This window comes from Scyliorhinus torazame, chromosome 1 (assembly GCF_047496885.1).
Source record: "Scyliorhinus torazame isolate Kashiwa2021f chromosome 1, sScyTor2.1, whole genome shotgun sequence".
Classification (NCBI taxonomy): domain Eukaryota; kingdom Metazoa; phylum Chordata; class Chondrichthyes; order Carcharhiniformes; family Scyliorhinidae; genus Scyliorhinus; species Scyliorhinus torazame.
Window position 1 is genome coordinate 118,022,243 of NC_092707.1, and position 9,804 is coordinate 118,032,046.

Here is a 9,804-nt window from a genome sequence, read left to right on the forward strand (position 1 = left end):
CTTTCCATTTCAGGATGATGTGGAATTAATGGGCAGTTTTGGTAGAGCGGAGAGCAATGTCCATAAAGCACTCGATGTGGGCCATTCAGATCAACTGACTGATGAAATTAGTTGTGCTCCAGCTAGGCTCCTCTGTCCTCCGTGAACTTGAAGAAAATATAGGGGCCGTAGTAGAGGGACAAAATGTGAGTTGGTAAACGTTTTGCTTGGGGACAGGGGCTGAAGAAATAATGACTGGGGTAGCATCATGGTAAACAGAAGGCTAAAGCCAATGGATGAAGTCAACACCTTCACAACCCCTCCCTCTCTATAATTCCATATAATGACTAGGATGCCAGTGGAAGTCATCTTCACCATGGTTAAGACTGGATGCAGAGGACTTTTGGTGACGGTGATGTGCTGAGCAGACGCACATCAGGTAGCTCTCCTCCCAACCAGAATCAAAAAAGGCATATTTTGGCGAATTTTTCCCAAAAGATCAATAACAAAGTAATCCCAACAGAAGAAAGAGAACAACTGCAAAAAATGCCAGCGAACAGGAGCTCAAGGAGCCGAAGGGATAACAGAAGTGGCGGAAGGGGCCACAAATAGCGAGCGGCCGAACCGGCGGACCCATGAGGCGAGGGGGTTCCGAGGGGTTCCGGCTGCCCAAGACAGGGGGAGACCATCGACCTGAGCATCAGCCTCCCCCTCACCACCTGAGACGGATGGAAGACCTTCCTCAAGAAGGAGCTGACCGCCATGAAAGAGGCGATCAGAATCGAGATCCAGGTGGCGGTTAAGGTGATGGTGACGGAGGCGATGGTCACCCTTCAAAAGTCGATCGACGGACTGGGGAAAAAAGTGGAAGCGCAGGAGGGGACGAACCACAACCTCGAGACAGCCTCGATGGATCAGAGCAACAGGATTGTTGCTCTGGAAGCAGAGGTGAAAAGGTTGGTGGCGGCCCAAGGGAAGGGGAAGGTCGAGGACCAGGAAAATAGGTGCCGAGGACAGAATGTGAGGATTGTAGGCCTGTCAGAAGGCATCGAGGGTAGAGTCCGGACAGGCTACATCATCCAAATGCTGGGCAATCTTCCCCAACACCCCGAACACAAAAGGGCACACAGGTCGCTCAGACTGAAGCCCAAGGCAGGGGAGCAGCCGAGAGCGATTATCGCGAAGCTGCACCAATACCAGGACTGTAAGAGGATGCTGCGGTGGGAAAGACAGACTAAAACGAGCGCATGGGAAGGACACCGAATCCGTATTTATCAAGACATTGGGGCAGACCTGGCAAAAAGAAGGGCTGAATTTAATCAGGCAAAGTTGGCGCATATAAAAATGGGATGCGATTTGGCATGTTATTCCCAGCCAAACTCTGGGTCACACAGCAGAGCAAAGAGCACTACTTCAATACCCCGGCAGAGGCAAACGACTTTGTATGGGCCAACGGCCAGGACAAAGGACAGGCAAGGCAGCAATGAAGGCGGGTCAGAAGAAGATCGCTGGAAGAAGCAGAGACTTATAGAACAATTTAACATATTTGCGTGGTTCTGTACTGCCTCGTCTGATCAGAAAGACCGGGTCACAGGAGAGAGGACAGGGAAAAGCAGGTGAGTGGGCAGGCAGAGAAAGCGGACAGTTGATGGGCATAGGAAGGGGCTAGACCAGCCTTGGGAGGGGAGCCACCATACTAGCAGGGAGGGCTAGCACAGGAAGGCAAACAGTCAGTGGGGCCGCGGTGCACCTCTTGGTAGGGAGGGAGCACCTGGCCAGGGGGGGATGGGGTCACAGGGACAGGGAGGGGGAAAACAAGGGGAGATGCAGGGAAGGGAGGGGGGCAGGGGGGTAAAGAAACAAGGAATATGTAGGAAACTCAACGGGAAAAAAAAAAAGAGTTGATTTTCGGATTGGCTTCGGCAGGTAGGGAACAGGCCGAGGAAACAAAATGGTGTTGCAAGCAGCCACTTTGGAAGGTCCCTAAACAAAGGGAGACCCCGGAATGCAGGGGTGCACCCATGTGATGTACACACAGTTGGCGGTCGTGTTGGGTGTCCCCTGCACAAAGTGAAACCCCGGAGCGCAGGGGGTGGCCTCAAGGCGAGAACGGCGACCGCAGCCATTTTGGACGGCCCCCTAACAAAGGGCTGGGACCCCTGGAGGGCAGGGGCGCATCCACCAGGTAAGTATGGTTGATCCTGCAGGAACAGGGGACAGAAACCCCCCACCAGGACTATCACCTGGAATGTCAGGGGACTCAACGGCCCAGTGAAAAGGTCCAGAGTCTTCACCCACTTAAGAAGCCTGAAAGCCGACATAATGTCCCTGCATGAGATACACCGGAGGGAGAAGGACCGACTGCAGGTAAGAAAGGGCTGGGTGGGACAGACGTACCATTCACGTTATGGGACGAGGGCTAGGGGAGTAGCCATACTGATTAGCAAGACAACAAAGTTCACTGAGACAAGGACAGTTACGGATCAAGGGGCTGGTACGTCATGGTCAGTGGTGTCCTAGAAGGGGCACCGGTAGTACTGGTAAATGTGTACGTGCCCAACTGGGACAACACAGACTTTATAAAGAAGACCATGGCGGAAATCCCTGACATTAACACGCACCAACTGATCATGGGGGGGGCAACAAAAGATGTGTCCAAAGATGTTCAACAAAAACTGCAGGATAAAAAATGAACAGGAGCTCAGCAACAGAACACCCAGGTTGGAAGAGGGGGGTACCAAAGAGGGGGAGGGGGTGGGGGGGGGGGAAGGAGGAGAAGATACACCAAGATGGATGTAAATAAGAAACTATACAAAATGTAAATATCTGACACAAAAGTTTCACTCTAAAACTGAAAAACACCGATAAAAACATTTTTTTTAAAAACTGGATGCAGAAATAGCCACTCATCAACATGTCCTTGTTGTTCCAATAAAACCTCTTGACCAGCATGGACTAGTGGGATCAAAGGCTAGGAAGCACAATGCAGGTATTGTAAATCTTAGCTTTAACATCCATCAGGAATTTCTTCAGGGTTCTGTTTGCTTTAACTTTGTCAGAAACCCAGAAAACACAACTGAATTTTTCCCAAAATTTCAGAAGGCAAACCAGAAAATGCCCATGAAAACTTCCAGCAATAGACACTGGACCTTAATGAATTCCCTTTTCCACCTGCATATTTTAGTTTAATTGTTGAGTTGAATTTTCACAAATACTCAAAAATATTGACCTTGTTAGCGAACTGGTATTTATATTACATTAAGCTCACATGCCTGAACAAGGTAGTTTTACTACCCTCTGGTGGTCAACTCCTTCCTTATCGCTCAGACACCAAGGATTTCTCCAAGAGCAAGTGGTAATAGGAGGAACTGCAGAACATTGACTAGTTATGCTATAACTGATTTGGGCACATTCAACTGAACAGGGAGACAAGCGGACAGAGTATTCCAATCTCAGAACAGACATCTTGCAGCTTTTCAAAACTGAAATTTATCCAAAACTTTGCAAATTCTCATGGATAACAAGTGTCACCATCCTCATCCAGTGTTCACTGGGCAGTGATCAGAAATGTCATCCCCTGCTGCCGTTACCCCAAATCTAATTGCCTTAAAAAAACATCCACCACAGACCAAATCACAATGTAGGGGGATGTTGAATCAATGGATTTCCTCCTAGCTTGGATATGTTAGTGAACAGGGACTGAAGCTGGGCCTTTCCCATCTGTACGGCACAGGATTCCATCACACATTTAGCCACTAAATCAGGAGGTTGGCTTGCCACACCTAACTGCAATCAATTTTAAACAATAAAAGGAATTGTTGATCTTGACCTTGAAAAAAAAGTTGCAGCCATTTCATCAGTCTCAAACAAAATAAAGGTGAATTCAAAATTCAGTATTTTGATTGTAAAGATGAGGTACAACCCCATTGAAGATATAAAAGCGTCACAAGACATGCTTAAAGTTGTTCTGAGTTCCTAATTACTACTGTATTTGATAAACTAATTTCATCTTCTCCTGTGCTATTTGCCAAATCTAAAAAGATCAGAGATGATCAATAATAAATTACAGGGAAATAAAGGTTGACAGGACATTGTCCTGTGTGGTCATATCCAGAGGTTCTCATGTTGGGCTGGGTCAATTAACTGGTTGTACAATTGAAATGTAAGTGCATCCTGCAACCAACCGCAGTGGTTTTTAAAATATATTTATTCAAGTTTTTCAACAAATTTTCAACAAACCCCCCCCCCCAACAAAAAGCAACAAGAACAAAAGTAGAAATTATACATTGGAATTCCCCCATATACAGTAACCCCCCCATATAACAGTAAAAAGCACAAAGAGGGATAAAAACCCACCTTAACCCAAACGCCACCCCAAGAGAACCCCCCCCTCCCTGCCGCCCCCGCCCCTGGGCTGCTGCTGCTGACCTCCTCCTAATGCTCCGTGAGATCATCTAGGAACGGTTGCCACCGCCTGAGGAACCCCTGCACAGACCCTCGCAAGGCAAACTTTATCCTCTCCAGCTTGATGAACCCTGCCATGTCATTGATCCAAGCTTCCACACTAGGGGGCTTCGCATCCTTCCATAGTAGCAAAATCCTCCGCCGGGCTACCAGGGACTAAAAGGCCAGAATACCGGCCTCTTTCGCCTCCTGCACTCCCGGCTCATCCGATATCCCAAATAATGCTAATCCCCAGCTCGGCTTGACCCGGGCATTCACCACCTTGGACATAGTCCTCGCAAAACCCCGCCAAAACCCATCCAGTGCCGGGCACGACCAGAACATATGGACATGATTTGCCGGGCTCCCCGAGCACCTCCCACATCTGTCCTCCACTCCAAAGAACCTACTCAACCTCGCCCCTGTCATATGCGCTCTGTGAGTAACCTTGAACTGTATTAGGCTGAACCTGGTGCAAGAGGAGGAAAAATTAACCCTACTCAGGGCACCAGCCCACAGACCCTCAGCTATCTCCTCCCCAAGCTCCTCCTCCCACTTGCCCTTTAACTCCTCCACCGAGGCCTCCTCCTCTTCCTGCAGCTCCCGATAAATCGCCGAAACCTTGCCTTCTCCAACCCATACACCTGAAATTACCCTGTCCTGAATCCCACGTGCCGGAAGCAGCGGGAATTCCCTCACCTGCCGCCTCACAAATGCCCTCAATTGCATGTACCTGAAAGCGTTTCCCGGGGGTAGCCCAAACTTCTCCTCCAGCGCCCCTAGGCTCGCAAACGTCCCATCGATGAACTGGTCCCCCATTCTTCTAAACCCTGCCCGATGTCAGCTCCGAAACCCCCCATCCATCCTTCCCGGGACGAACCGATGGTTCTCCCGAATCGGGGACCAATCCGAGGCCCCCACCTCACCACTTTGTCGCCTCCACTGCCCCCAGATCTTCAGCGTCGCTGCCACCACCGGACTCGTGGCGTACCTTGTCGGCCAGAGCGGCAGCGGTGCCGTCACCAGCGCCCTCAGGCTCGTGCCCGCACAGGACGCCATCTCTAACCTCTTCCACGCCGCCCCCTCTCCCTCCATTACCCACTTACGGATCATCGCCACATTGGCTGCCCAATAATAGCCACACAGATTCGGCAGCGCCAGCCCTCCCCCTGTCCCTGCTACGCTCCAGAAACACCCTCTTCACCCTCGGGGTCTTATTCGCCCACATAAATCCCATGATGCTCCTGCTTACCCGTTTGAAAAAGGCCTTGGGAATCAAAATGGGAAGGCACTGGAACACAAAGATAAACCTCGGAAGGACCGTCATTTTTACCGACTGCACTCTACCCGCCAGTGAGAGTGGCAGCATATCCCATCTTTTAAAATCCTCCTCCATCTGCTCCACCAACCGTGTCAAATTAAGCTTGTGCAGGGCCCCCCCAACTCCTAGCTACTTGGATCCCCAGGTACCGAAAGCTCCTTTCCGCCCTCTTCAGTGGTAACTCGTCTATCCCCCTTCCCTGGTCCCCTGACTGCACCACAAAGAGTTCACTCTTCCCTACTGATGTGTTGGGTACTCTGCTACACAGACGAACCAACACGGTTGCGAATGGTACAACTCGGTTTTATTGCTAACATTTATATACAGTGGTAAACTGGTTACTGAGGTTCGATCATAACTCTAGAATCTGTGGACCTATTCCTAATTCTATCTTATAGTCGCACTCAGCACATGGTGGACGTCTGAGTGGCTTGCTATGAGCTATGTGCCCTGAGCCGTCTCCTGCTGGAATGCTCAGGAAATGTTGTGTTCCCTGTTTTGTACTGTGTATGCTCTTGCCTGTGATTGGCTGTGGTGTTGGGTGTGTTGATTGGTCCGTTGATCTGTCCATCAGTATGTATGTGCTATGATGTTTACCTGAATATCATGACACCTACATTGAGTTTATACCCCGAAAAGTCCCCAAACTCCCGAAGGATCCGCATGACCTCCGCCATCCCCTCCACTGGATCCGCAACATACAACAAGTCATCGGCATACAACGACACCTGGTGTTCCTCTCCCCCCAAACCAATCCCCTCCATTTCCTGGACTCCCTCAGTGCCATGGCCAGCGGCACAATTGCCAGTGCAAACAAAAAGGGGGATAAGGTCCTCCCCGGTACAGCCGAAAGTACTCCGACCTCCGCCGGTTCGTAGCCACACTCGCCACCGGGGCTCTATCTCGCAGTCTGACCCAACTGATGAACCCCTCCCCGAACTCCGCAACACTTCCCAAAGATACACTTAGGGCAGCACGGTAGCATTGTGGATAGCACAATTGCTTCACAGCTCCAGGGTCCCAGGTTCGATTCCGGCTTGGGTCACTGTCTGTGCGGAGTCTGCACATCCTCCCCGTGTGTGCGTGGGTTTCCTCCGGGTGCTCCGGTTTCCTCCCACAGTCCAAAGATGGGCAGGTTAGGTGGATTGGTCATGATAAATTGCCCTTAGTGTCCAAAATTGCCCTTAGTGTTGGGTTGGGTTATGGGGACAGGATGGAGGTGTGGGCTTGGGTAGGGTGCTCTTACCAAGAGCTGGTGCAGACTCGATGGGCCGAATGGCCTCCTTCTGCACTGTAAATTCTATGATAATCTATGATACTCCCACTCCACCCGATCAAAGGCCTTCTCCGCGTCCATAGCTGCCACTACCTCCGCTTCCCCCTCCACCGAGGGCATCATAATCACATTGAGGAGCCTCCGCACATTTGTATTTAGCTGCCTACAATTCACAAATCCCGTCTGGTCCTCATGAATCACCCCCGGGACACAGTCCTCAATTCTCGTAGCCAGCACCTTCGCCAGCAACTTAGCGTCAACATTGAGGAGCGAGATCGGTCTATATGACCCACATTGCAATGGATCCTTGTCCCGCTTCAAGATGAAAGAAATCAACGTCCTGGACATTGTCGGGGGCAAGGTCCCCTTCTCCCTCGCCTTATTAAAAGTCCTCACTAGCAACGGGTCCAGCAGGTCCACGTATTTCCTATAAAATTCAACAGGAACGCATCCGGCCCCGGGGCCTTCCCCGCCTGCATGTTCCCCAATTCTTTAACCAGCTCCTCCAGCCCAATCGGCACCCCCAAACCAGTCACCTGCTCCTCCTCCACCCTCGGGAACCTCAGCTGATCGAGGAATCGTCGCATCGCCTCCTCCCCCGCTGGGGGCTCAGACCTGTACAGGTCCCCATAGAAATCCCTAAATGCCTCGTTTATTCTCACCGCACTCCGCACCGTATTCCCCCCTCTATCCCTAACTCCACCAATCTCCCTCACTGCCTCCCTCTTACGAAGCTGATGTGCCAGCATCCGACTCGCTTTCTCCCCATACTCATAAGCCACCCCTTGCGCTTTCCTCCACTGTGCCTCTGCTTTCCCCGTGGTCATCAGGTCGAATTCCGTCTGGAGGTACCGTCGCTCCCTAAGTAGCCCCTCCTCAGGGGCCTCTGCATAACTCCTGTCCACCCTTAAAATCTCCCCTACCAACCTCTCCCTCTTCTCCCTGTGGGCCCTAATGGAGATTAGCTCTCCCCTGACCACCGCCTTCAATGCCTCCCAGACTACCCCCACCTGCACCTCCCCATTGTTATTGGCCTCCAAGTATCTTTCAATACACCCCTCACCCGCCCGCACACCCCCTCATCCGCCAACAGTCCCACATCAAGGCGCCACAGCGGGCGTTGGTCCCTCTCCTCCCCCAACTCCAGCTCCACCCAATGCGGGGCGTGGTCCGAGATGGCTATGGCCGAATATTCCGTTCCCTCCACTTTCGGGATTAGCGCCCTACTCAAAATGAAAAAATCTATCCGGGAGTAGGCTCTATGGACATGGGAAAATATGGAAAATTCCCTGGCCTGCGGCCTGGCAAACCTCCATGGATCCACTCCCCCAATCTGGTCCATAAACCCCCTGAGCACCTTGGCCGCAGCCGGCCTCTTACCCGTCCTGGACGTAGAACGATCCAGTGCTGGATCCAGCACCGTGTTAAAGACCCCCGCCATTATCAAGCTTCCTACCTCCAGATCCGACCCAGCATGCGTTTCATAAATCCGGCATCATCCCAATTCGGGGCATATACGTTCACCAGTACCACCCGCACCTCCTGCAACCTACTATTCACCATCACATATCGACCTCCATTATCCGCTACAATATTCAGTTGCCTCGAACGACACCCGCTTCCCCAGCAGTATTGCAACCACTCTGTTCTTCGAATCCAGCCCTGAATGAAAGACCTGCCCTACCCATCCCTTTCTCAGCCTAACCTGATCTGCCACCTTCAGATGTGTCTCCTGGAGCATAACCACGTCTGCCTTCAGGACCTTTAAGTGCGCGACACCCGGGCCCTCTTGACTGGCCCGTTCAGGCCCCTCACATTCCAAGTTATCAGCCGGATCAGGGGGCTACTCGCCCCCCCCCGCCGACTAGCCATCTCCGTTTCTAGGTCAGCCACGTGCCCGCGCCTCCCGCACCCTCCAGTCCCCCAGGCGGCGGACCCCCGCCCCCTATTTCCAGCTCCCCTTTGGCCAATGCAGCAGCAACCCAATCCCCCCCTCCCCCCCGCTAGATCCTCATCTAGCCATTTTTCTCCCCCCCATGACACTCCCGTAAGTCAGCTGACTCCTGCTGACCCCGGCCTCTCCCGCCATTCCATCGACCCCCCAGTGTGAGAATCCCCCTACCCCTTGGCAGTCAGTGTGCGCTCCTCTCCAGCACTACCCTTCCGCCCCCCCCCGGCCACGCCCCCATCCTTCCCTAGCGCGGGAAAAAACTCGCGCTTTCCATCTGAGCCGGCCCCGCCCCCTCTGGCGCAGCTCCTTTTTGCGGTCTTACCCCAACTCCCCATCCCCGGGCCTCCACCCACCCCTCTTCCTCTGCGGGGCCCTGCCCCTCCAACACCGACGCCCACACTCTCCCACAGCCCCCACATCAAATCCATTCACCCATCCCCAAAACAAAAAGAACATTCCCCAAACGCAGTAAACACAGTAAACATCCCCCCACGACAAACCCTCAGTTTGAGTCCAAATTTTCAGACTGGATAAAGTTCCATGCCTCATCAGGCGTTTCAAAATAGTGGTGCCGATCTTGGAACGTGACCCACAATCGCGCTGGCTGCAGCATCCCAAACTTCACCCCCTTCCGACGGAGAACCGCCTTAGCCCGGTTAAAACCAGCTCTCTTCTTAGCCACCTCCGCACTCCAGTCCTGGTAAATACGGATCTCCGTGTTCTCCCACCTGCTGCTGCGTTCTTTCCTGGACCATCTCAGGACACACTCTCTGTCCATAAAGCGGTGGAATCTCACCACTACAGCCCTTGGCGGCTCGTTGGCTTTGGGTCTCC